Below are 12,758 nucleotides of genomic sequence, written 5' to 3'. Positions count from 1 at the left end.
AATGAGATTACTTGTTTTTGTCTTGGCCCTAGCCTGATTCCCTGGCTGGGAGGGAAACAGTCAAATGTATCGTTTTGGGAGATGATATTATTTTTCTTGTAACTCATCTCTCTGTTATGCAGTGTTTTATTATCGTTTTACACATATATGATTTGTAAACATTTGAGTTTCTTCCTCTTAGTGGGGCCTGTGCTTGTGTCAGGATGAAGCATTTATGTGATCTCAACCGAAGTACAATGATGGTGTGCTCTTGGATTCTGTATCTGTTCCCTATTTTAACTAATTCCCCTTTGTCTTACTTTTTTCTTGGGTACTTTAATTGTAATTTTAGAACTTTTTACTATCCCATTTCCTTCCTCCTTACCGACGCTGATATGACCTAAATGTGTTGCAAGTGCCATAAAACCTTTAAAAACCAAAACACCAAATGATACATTGAGATGTTTTTTCATTGATTATTATTACTATTTTTTTTGTCTATGACAGTGACTATAAAACAGTTCTCCTTTTCTGGAAAGTAAAAAAAACAAAATTAACATGAAGAATTTTGACTTGATGTCAAAACATATGCTGAAATAGCATCACTCTTTGATAATGTTAAATAGATTGTTTTTCAACTTTGAAATTGATTGACTTGAATCATTATTGTGATTCTTGATTGTTACATATTTCTCTTGTTTTAAAAACCAAATCTCAGAATAATCTTAAAATGTAAGAAGAATTTTAATTTTTAAAATTTCATCTTCCCTCTTAAAAAATGTTTTTTAATTATCTGACGCGAGATATGTTGCAATTGTGATATTCATCTTTCCTTCGGTTTTTACAGATACGTTATTGTAAAATTATTATTATTGTTTCTTAACCTGTTAACGATTCGACTTTTGTGAATTTGTAGTACAATTGATCATAATGTAATCAAGTCAATGCTAGTAATTCTAATTTGTTCATTTGATAATTGTATTAGTCAGCACTGCATCCTGTGTTTTAAAGAAAAACAATTTTTTAAATAGTTTCTCACTGGCAATATGTGCTATTGAGAATAAAATTATTTGTTAAAATTTATATGATATTTTAAAGAGCATTAAGGCTAATTATAGGAAATACAGAAATTTTACCTTAGTGTACATTTCTATTTATTTGTATATTATTTTACATGAGAATTTTTCATTTCTCTCATTTTCAAAATTTAAAAAGTTTGTCAAAATTTATTGATGGAATAAGAATGGTTTTGAAAAGTGTTGAAATGTATCTTTAGTATACATGTTTGGTTTTGAAAAGTGTTGAAATGTATCTTTAGTATACATGTTTGGTTTTGAAAAGTGTTGAAATGTATCTTTAGTATACATGTTTGGTTTTGAAAAGTGTTGAAATGTATCTTTAGTATACATGTTTGGTTTTGAAAAGTGTTGAAATGTATCTTTAGTATACATGTTTGGTTTTGAAAAGTTTTGAAATGTATCTTTAGTATACATGTTTGGTTTTGAAAAGTGTTGAAATGTATCTTTAGTATACATGTTTGGTTTTGAAAAGTGTTGAAATGTATCTTTAGTATACATGTTTGGTTTTGAAAAGTGTTGAAATGTATCTTTAGTGTACATGTTTATTTATTTTTAATACCATTTACATGGGAATTTTTCTTTTCTATCGTTTTCAAAATTGAAATTAGTTTCTGTATCAGGCCTTGTGTTTGTGAAGGCGACAGTTCAATCTGTTCTATCCACTTAACACAAATACATATGGCGTTAAGACGACAGTTCAATCTGTTCTATCCACGTGGCACAAATACATATGGCATTGAAACAGGAACCAATAGTTATATTTTTTTGGTTGAGATTATTTTAAGCATGATGAACTTAACTTATTCAAATGCTTATTGTCCCTCAATTAAAACAAGCTTACGTTTCTTGGTTTGATATGAAACGATGAAAATTTTTTTTTTTTTTACACTTTAGATTAGATTTATTTTATTTTATTAGATTTATTTTATTTTAAAATTAAGGTGTTGTATTTTATTTAACGTAAAGGAAATGTCAAGAAAAGAAAAATCATCTGAGTTAAATGAAAATTGACAAGAGTGAGTCTTATATTACGTTTTCAATATTTGATAATTTGCCATTTATAGATATAAGCTGGTAGTTTGCCTGGATCCTGACCTCCCATAGTGGGCAGGGAGGTACATACTGTGTCTTCTATCCCCTTATATCTGTTTTCCAACTTGCATTCTGTCTTTGTCTTGGAATGAGATTACTTGGTTTTGTCCTGGTCCTGGCCAGATGCCCTGGCTGAGAGGGAAACAAGTCGAATGTATAGTTAGTTTTGAGAGATGATATTTTTTTCATTGTAAATCATCTCTCTGTTATGCTTTCTTTATATTATATATGATTTGTAAAACATTTGAGTGTGTTCCTCTTAGCGGGGACCTGTACTTGTGTCTGGATGAGACTTTTAGTGATCTCAAACTAAATACTTTGATAGAGTGCTTTTGGAATCTACACCTGTTTCTTATTTGAAGCAATTCCCCTTTGTCTTGCCTTTTCTTGGATGCTTTATTGTAATTCTAGAACTTTTTACGATCCCATTTTCTTTCTTTTTACTGGCGCTGATATGACCTTAATGTGTTGCAAGCGCCGTAAAACCCTTAAAAACATAATACAACTTGTAGTTTGCTTTATAAAATACATATGTATATATATGTATATATATATATATATATATATATATATATATATATATATATATATATATATATATATATATATATATATATATATATATATATATATATATATATATATATATATATATATATATATATATGAATACATGATACTGCCATTCTAAAGACCTCTGTCCTTGAATTTATCATTGTATGTTATAACCATATTTTTGTAACTTTTTGTTTTGCGAGTCTTCAGGATTTGGTTTTTATTTATGTCTGTACCTCGATGGACCAGCCAGCCTGTAATGTTTGACAATGAAACAAAGGGAAACGACGGTCTGGGTTAAAGTATGATTTGGTTTTACATGTTTTAATTTAGTATCAAATTAGTGAAAATACTAACAAAAGAGTGAAAATGGAGAGGCTTCGTATGTGAACAAAACAGACAATGGACGTTTCGGGTACAAACCCTTCGTCAGCAGAACAATACACAAATAAACGTGGAAAACAAATAAAATAAAATGCAAAATAACTACCATTGAGTACAGACGATACAAGTTATTTTGCATTATATTTTATTTGTTTTCCACGTTTATTTGTGTATTGTTGTACTGACGAAGGGCTTGTACCCGAAACGTCCATTGTCTGTTTTGTTCCCATACAAAGCCTCTCCATTTTCACTCTTTTGTTAGTATTTTCACGATCACCGGCTTCAGGCAGCCCCCATCGTTTTCTAATAAAACTAGTGCCAGCCTAAAACTGATTTTATTGAAGTCCCCAATTAATTCTATACTGCATTACCTTTTCTATATTTATTTATCAGATACTATGGTTATGTCTTTCTATTCCTATATTTATATACGTAGTCCTTGTTTTTTTGAGAGCATTGATTTCATTATGTTACTTAAAATGTTTGAATACAATGATATCTGATTTTGTATTGCAGTCAATAACTTATTTTGCTATTATATTAAAGTTGTAAATTGAGTTTAAGTGTCCTCCTTAATGATGGTAGTTAAATAAAGAATGTAGTGCTTTGTACAATAAATGTCATTATCCACGTAGTCCAATCTATATCGAAATGTATTTACAAAACCCCTGGGAAATCGGCTGTCCTAGATTCGCTTGTAATATTTTGTGTGTTGATTCATGATTTGTTATATTTATGAAAGTAATTTGCTTGTCCCTCTACTTAATATTAATGATTTGATTTAATATAAATAAGTTTGTATGTATTTTTTTAGAGCTGTTACTAACTTGTTTTACTTTCAATCAACGATGTACAGAAAGCTTACGAAATATGATAAAATAAATGACTCAGAGTAATATAAAAATATAAAAAACATAAATGTTGTATTTGGGTTCACCCGTTTCTTTGGATTAAAATAATTTTTGACATAAAATATCCATCTCAAAACAGTGTTACGTTTGAGTGAACATTATGGTTAAATTGAATTATAAGCAAAACTTATCGAATTTGAGTTAGACAATATCCCTTCACTGAGAAGAAATGAGTTTTGTTTCGAAGAATTATAATTTTGAATTTTGATCTTTTTGATATTCATTAAACTCAGTTTTCACGGCTTCTTCTCTCCGACATTTGAAATGCTCTTGTATTTAAAAAAAAAAAAAATAGAAAAAATAATAGCAATCGAACTTGAGCATAATGATAATTTGATTCCATACATAAATTTGGAGTGGGAGGGGCTTTTGAGTTATGTCAGGTCACAATATTTAGTAATGTATAATTTTAGCAGAATTTTATAATCGCTTGAATTTGTCGTTATCAAAACAGAACAGAAATTCAAAACATGCTTGTTCTCTTTATTATTTAAAAAAATATCCGATCCTTTTATTCAATGTTTGATTTTTTATTTTCTTCTCACATGAGATTTCCAGTGGAAGAAAAATTCAATCAATTTTATGTATCATTATTTATTTTATGCATACACAATGCCCTTCATGTATGGGATTCTACCGCTATTTAGATTGGAATTCACAAAAAAAGTCGTGTTGATAATATGAAAAATTTATGACAGATATTAATATGTTCTTTTTGATTTTAAAACATGTTTTATAGTATCCATTTTTTAAATATTTTTTTTCTAAGTATGTCATCTGCTGAACCAAAATATGTCCTTTCCTGATGTATTTTCATAATGTATGATATTTAAATGAAAAGGTCAGTTTAAGTTTATTTTAACTGTAATCGGTTACTCTTTCCCTGATCGGTGTCGGATCTTTTTGGTAGAATATTGAACATTCAGACAGGTTCGGTAACTCCTTATAGTTATAGTTTTGAATTTGATCGCAGGAAAAAAATTCAGAATTTTTACTTTTCTGTAGTTCTAGTTTAGGGGGTCCCAACAGCTGAGTTCTGGGTGGGGTTCCTGACCTCCCATAGTGGGCAGGGAGGTACATGCTGTGTCTTCTATCCCTTGTCTGTTTTCCAACATGCTTTCTGTCTTTGTCTTGGAATGAGATTACTTGGTTTTGTCCTGGCCCTGGCTGGGAGGGAAACAGTCAAATGTATAGTTAGTTTTGGGAGATGATATTTTTTTTCCTTGTAAATCATCTCTCTGTTATGCACTGTATTATGTTTTGTTTATGTATTGTATGATTTGTAAACATTTGAGTGTATTCATCTTAGTGGGGAGTTGTGCTTGTGTCTGGATGAGACTTTTAGGTGATCTCAAACTAAGTACTTTGATAGTGTGCTTGGAATCTACATCTGTTTCCTATTTGAACCAATTCTCCTTTGTCTGCCGTATTCTTGGATGCTTTAATTGTAATTCTAAAACTTTTTACTATCCCATTTTCTTCCTTTTTACTGGCGCTGATATGACCTTAATGTGTTGCAAGCGCCGTAAAACCCTTAAAAACAAAACAAACAAACAACGGCTGAGTTTGTAGAAAACTCGCTTCACACGCCAAGGTACCAAGATCAATCCTGACTGCAGTCAATATTTTTTTTATGACCCCCTGTCCACCCAGCAGGGATTGGGTAATTGGGTAAATGTCTGTTAGATCTGGTGGAAGGTACTTTGCGATAGACTAACGTCCTAGAAATATGATGAAAATGAAGATGTTGCTGCTTGAAGCTCGAAGGAAAAAAATAACAATAAGTAATGAAATTTAATCTTCAATTTATTAAACAAAGACAGATGTGGACTTTTTGGGTTTGCCCTTTATCAACAAAACACAATGAATGAAAAACCAAAGGCCAATTCATCTTTTTCTGTTTCATTCATTGTGTTTTGTTGATAAAGGGGAAACCTGAAATGTTCACATTATCTGTCTTCTTTCACTAAATTGAAACTTACATGTCATTACCTGTTGGTAATAGAAGTAGGAAATAAGATAGTGGAAATAAATTGCTAATAAAAGTTGAATTTTTTATTTAGTTCCACTAGCAGCAACACATGGAATTTAAGATTTAATGATTAATTTTATAATCTATTTAATGTAAATGTCGATTCAACTGACTTTGGATACTTTCTGCTTCTTTTTTTACTGTCGCTGAAATGACCTTATAATGTCACAAGTGCCCTCAAACACTTAAAAAACAAACGTTTATCGTGGTAGCTGAAAACAAAGCATGATGCCCTAAACTCAACTCACGATGCCCTAAACTCAACTCATCATATTCATCCGTTGTTAAAGTCAAACAAAATGTTAAAGAAACTTTAGAAACTACCTTCTTAGTTTTGCAATGGGTCATTTTAATTATTGATTTTACAAAGACTGTCCTGAGTTGTTTTCTGTACTGTATTGGCATTGGTATAGTTTGTTAATTTCAATATTTTATTGGGAGAAATAAACCAACCTATTTGTTGGGAATAGAATTTGTCCAATTTAATGTGATTTTATTATTTGGAAAACGAAAATATTCATTTTTATTTAAAAGATGATATTGTCTATATTGAATATGTACTTTCTTTATGTGTATATAATTAGTGTAGGTGTGTATGTTTGTGTATGTATGTGTGTGTGTGTGTGTAAGTGTGTGTATGAGCATGAATGTATTTGTAAATTGGTATGCCAGTATGGGAGTATGCCATATGTAAACAAAGAAAAAGAATCGTCTGTGATACTTTAAATATTTGAAGCATTCCTATTTTAGTTGATATAAAATGTATTCATCGTAACATGCGACATTTATTACTTTATTTTTATTTATTATATATTTATTTATTTAATTGTTTTGTTTAAAATTTCATTTGGGTAGGTTCGTTTGACCTCCCATTGGTGGGCTGGAGATCATTGCTGTGTCTGATTCCCCTATATCTGTTTTCTCAGTTGCTCTCTGTGTTTGTCTTGGAATGGAATGACTCCCATAGTGGGCAGGGAGGTACATACTGTGTCTTCTATCCCCTTATATCTATTTTCCAACATGTTTTCTGTCTTTGTCTTGGAATGAGATGACTTGGTTTTGTCCTGGCCCTGTTCGGGGTCCTGGCTGGGAGGGAAACAGTCAAATGCATAATTATTGTTTTGGGAGATGATATTTTTTTCCTTGTAAACCATCTCTCTGTTATGTATTATTATATTTGTTATTTTTAATGTATAGTGTAAGCATTTGAGTGTATTCCTCTTTGTTGGATTTTGTGCTTGTGTCCGGATGAGACTTATAGGTGATCTCAAACTAAGTACATTGGTGGTATGCTCTTGGAATCTACATCTGATACCTATTTGTTCCCAGTTCCCCTATGTATTACTTTTTCTTGGGTGCTTTAATTGTAATTCTAAAACTTTTTACTATCCCATTCTCTTCCTTTTTTACTGGCACTGATATAACCTAAATGTGTTGCAAGCGCCGTAAAACCCTTAAAAACAAACAGTTGAATGATGAGCACTATTACAGGGTCAAAAAAAAAAAAGAACTGCTCTCCCTCATATTAGAGCAAGGTGACTGGTAGTGGTACTGGTAGTTAGATGTAAGCGAATACCAGCTTCCTTTGGGTTCTGAGGACCAGGAGAGACTAACGTTGCCTGTTTTTACTTAGGTTATGCAAAAAAAACAAAAAAACAACTAGAAAACAAAATTTTGTATCATTCCATCTTTTTTCTTTCCTTCCTACCACTGATATGACGCAAATCCTGTCACAAGGACTAAAAGTAAAAACAAACTAGCATCTTCTGTCATGGTTGTTTTGATTCCTCTCCTGTTTTCTGTTCGCATTTCTCAAAACATAACCATACTTATGCTTATGCAATTTCAATATTTGATTTTTATTTTAAAGTTTTGTCCTTATCTTCAGTAAAGTCAAGTGATCAAACCAAGTTGTATATTGACTGTAGAATATCGATGTTAATAATAATCCTCCTTGAATCGTGTAACATTTCATTATGTGTATTTATCAAGAAATCCTTGTGATCGAATTGAAAAGTCTACCTTGTCCATTCGTGTCACAACGTCTTTTGCAATCCATTTCCCTTCAATCTCAGACCTGCCTTTTAAAAACCATTTTATCGGAATATATTTTTTTAATTAATTTTTTTTTTTGGTTGGAGAGTTCCATTTTTTTTTTTTGCTCAATTCTGATTTTAAAATTTTAAAAAATTTAAAAAATTTGTTTAAAAATCATATTTTTATTTTTTTAGTTAGATAGTTTTTGTTGGGTTTTTAAAAATAATAAATTTTTATAAATATGGCATATCTGTGTTCTATTGCCGATTTTTTAAACCCAAAATATTTCGATTTTTCAAGATTTTTATTCTTTTTTCTGTGGGAGCAGAATAACAGGTGTGCAATCAGTAGTATGTCAGGATGACCTGGGAGATGAAACACGAATTGAACATCCAAAATAATCAAGAGATAAGACATTTTAAATTGTAGCTCCTGGAAAATTTATATTCTGTCTTCGTAATAGCAATAAAATAAATGCTGGCACAAGCTTAAGTTTTTCTGGCTATAGATTCAATTTACCCTTCCGACATTATACTGTTTTGAGGTATTGGGTCACATTTTTATCCTCATTATTCTTTTTTTGTCATGAATGATGGCAGTTATGTATTCATTCATTATTGAAATATTGTACTATTGATTGACATGAAAAGAGACTTACGTTGAGGACTGCCATTTTACATATTCCTTCGTTGAAGACTGCCATTTTACATATTCCTTTCATTTGTATTGTAGAGTGATAATCGAATACATATAAATTTCTGCTGAATGGCCGATTCATCATCATATCATTGTGTGGTTTTACAATTGTACATTTTGTTCCAGTGTGTGAAGAGACACCGTTGGGCATGAATGAGGTTTGGGTTGATAAAGTATTTCTCATTGAGATTTTAACCAGTAGAATGTTTTGAGTTTACAGTAGTTTCTGATATGGGAAAGGTAAGCGTTAAATATTGTGTATATTGTTCTTTTCCCTCCACCCTATTTTTTTTTCTTATATTGATGTCCACGTTTTGGTCATGTTTACAAAACTCTATGTATTTGGAAATATTGTATAACTTTATTACTTTTATTTAACCAACAAATTCACTGCTGTCTACTTAGTTCGCATTATTTTTTAGATATTTTGTTTCTGTAATTTATGACAGATAGTCTTAAGTTCAACTTGTTTTTAAAATATTAGAGCCAACTTTTTGATTCACATTTATTTTCGATTTAATTTATTGTTGGCGTAGGTAGCGTGTCAGGGTTAGCGCACAAGCCTCTAAATGTGATGGACTGAGCATGATCCCATGTCGTGGAAGTTTGTTGACCATTAGTCCGTCCACTGAGCAGTAAATGGGTTGCAGAGTCTCTTTACAGACCTGTCTACTTGAAAATTTAAAAATTAGTAATTCTTAGGAGGGAAAAAATTGTAGTCACTGTAGTTAGCTTTAAAAATCAACAAGTTTTCATCCTAAGGAATTATTAACACTTCAAAATCCTTAAAACTTTGTAGTCTGAATCAAACATTCATTTTCAATTAGTTTTAATGACTTTGAGATGCTCATGAAGTCGTGAAATTGGACCAAAAAATTCATAATTTAAAGATTTTTTTGTTAGACAGGTCTGCTTCTAGATCTGTCAAAAGTAATGGCAGTGTGGAAAGGAACTGGGTGGCCTCTACATTTTGTTGTTGACCTTTGACCTGTGATATTGCCCTATTGACACGGCTGCTCCCAACATTTGTTATAAAGTTTAAACTCGGGACACACTGCAGCAACTTGGAAGTTGGGTTTGTTTTGTTGTGCTTTGTTTTATTTTGGCGTGAAGAAATGTGAACTGAATCTCTGTGTTGTTTGTCGAGATTTTCATCTCTCTTTATAATTACAATTTCTACTTAAGAAAGTCATCTTATATATATATATATATATATATATATATATATATATATATATATATATATATATATATATATATATATATATATATATATATATATATATATATATATATATATATATATATATATATAATAGTTATGTGCTGTGAATGGTTGCATGAGGTCTTGTGAGTTTTGCCAAGGTGAGGGTCATTTTAATCGATCGATATTTGAAGGACATATTTTCTGGCCAAATTTTAAAAGACGTGTTTTTCCAGAATACAACAGTTAACTGGTTAAATGTCGTTGATTCAGCCATTTCCATTTTATTTCTCTTGGGCAATATTATTATTATTAACCTCAGATTTGCTTATGTGATTCGTGTTGATATAGAACGTTTGCCTAGTTGGTTAATTTATGTTCCTGTACGGAGTTTTTAGCCAATGGTATGTCATTTATCACAGTACATGTCGAGCGAGTATTCACAATCTATCACTTTAGACATTGGTGTTGTATCTCCCTCCTAGGCTTAGGCCTCCTTCTTTATCATTTAGTGAATGAATTTTATGATTTTTGAAAGATTGTAATGTGCTTGAATTTAAGATAATTTGGAGCTATATTTGCAACTGTGCTTTACTAGAATTTTAGGATATGACTTTACAAAACTGCGGGTGGTTGGATGGGAGCATCACCCTTGAATCATATACCTATGATGTTTGCATGGGTGTATGATTCGATAGTTATGTCGTTTCTTCTTCTCTTTACTAGCCTATCCTGCTTCTTTGGTTTGTGATTTGTATTTTTGACAGGGGATATTTTTTTTTCTGTAAATCTTCTGCCTGTTTGTTCTTGGTTATTTATAATTTAGCTTATGATAACTTTAGGTTATGATTTTGATTTACATTTGTACTATTTTTGTTAGATTGCTTGTTTTTTTTGTTTCAGCGGTCTCTCATATAACCTCAATTGTGTTGGAAGAGACCTAAAGCAACAAACAAACAAACAAAAACAAAAAAAACTTTACAAAACTGTTCTAGTTGTAAGTAAAGCGTTCTTGTAAATCATCCAAGTCTGTGCAATAATATATTGGTTGAGATCCCTTGACAGGTCTTTAGACAAAAAACTACTCTTGGATCTAGTTCTCCTCTGTCTTGATCCTTTTTTTCTTTCTGGGTGGAGTCTTCTATATACCCCTTTATCTGTTTTTTGAGCTGCTCTCTGTCTTTGTCCTGGAATGAGATTACTTGGTTTGGCATTTGTTTTGCTAAGGTACTTAGCGGCTCAGTTGCAGGTCAGAGATGGAAACAATTCAATGCGGGTGGTTGGATGGGAGCATCACCCTTGAATCATATACCTATGATGTTCGCATGGGTGTACGATCCGATAGTGATGTCGTTTCTTCTTCTCTTTATTAGCCTATCCTGCTTCTTTGGTTTGTGATTGTATTTTTGACTGGGGATATTTTTTTTTCTGTAAATCTTCTGCCTGTTTGTTCTTGGTTATTTATAATTTAGCTTATGATAACTTTAGGTTATGATTTTGATTTACATTTGTACTATTTTTGTTAGATTGCTTGTTTTTTTTTTTTGTTTCAGCGGTCTCTCATATAACCTCAATTGTGTTGGAAGAGACCTAAAGCAACAAACAAACAAACAAAAAACAAAAACTTTACAAAACTGTTCTAGTTGTAAGTAAAACGTTCTTGTAAGTCATCCAAGTCTGTGCAATAATATATTGGTTGAGATCCCTTGACAGGTCTTTAGACAAAAAACTACTCTTGGATCTATTTCTGTTCTGTCTTTGATCCTTTTTTTTTCTTTCTGGGTGGAGTCTTCTATATACCCCTTTATCTGTTTTTTGAGCTGCTCTCTGTCTTTGTCCTGGAATGAGATTACTTGGTTTGGCATTTGTTTTGCTAAGGTACTTAGCGGCTCAGTTGCAGGTCAGAGATGGAAACAATTCAATATTTCTATTTCTATAGGCGAATAATGTTTTTTTCTTCTTTCTTTTATGAATTATCTCCCTGTGTTTGTGTACCATTTTCCTCTCCCTGTCCTCAGGCATTGAAATGAACAAATTAAGTGTTTCAAGCGCCCCCTTTTTTAAACTTCTCAATCCGACCAATCCTAACCTCATGCTTGGCATTCGCTTCGATTATTACTGCTGGGATTTACTTCTATCAATTGATTTTAGTGGCTTACTTAGCACACCGTGTTGAATTTGAATATTCATGTACATATATATATATATATATACTTGTCTACACATCCAATTTATTATTGTGTGTATTTGAGTGTGCGACTCATTCATTTCAATTCTGCACAGTTTGTTATACAGTGTGATATTAAACATGGAACTTTTTCTTACCACTGCTATATTGTTTTCAAAGTTTTTGAGCTGTTTGATTTTAAATTCATTCTTTATCAGGTCACAATTTACCACTTTACAAAAGGTTTTGGATTTTTATTATCATTACTCAATTGGCCACTAGACAGGGCCATGCAATGAAGTCTGGTGGACCTGGCCAAGAAAACAAATAATCAAAACTGAAAAGAAAAACCCTAATATTTTAGATGATGTGTGCAGCTCTATTTACAAACTCAACTGTTTCATTATTCAAAAACTCATCATATATTATAATATGTTTGTGAAAATTTAAAAAAAAACAAAAACTGCTGGATTAGCCTAAACCAAACCTGCTCAGTTCTTGTATATGTATCTGTATATGTACCATACCGTATGTTTTGTTGTAAATTCCCCCAAAACTCTGTTTGTTGAATCAAGTTTTGACTGTCCCTACTTGATTAATTAATTAATGGTTTGTTTGTTTT

Source organism: Berghia stephanieae, chromosome 2, assembly GCF_034508935.2.
Source record: "Berghia stephanieae isolate SIO BIC M18660-M18661 chromosome 2, UCSD_Bste_1.3, whole genome shotgun sequence".
NCBI lineage: Eukaryota > Metazoa > Mollusca > Gastropoda > Nudibranchia > Aeolidiidae > Berghia > Berghia stephanieae.
This window is presented reverse-complemented; position numbering follows the sequence as displayed.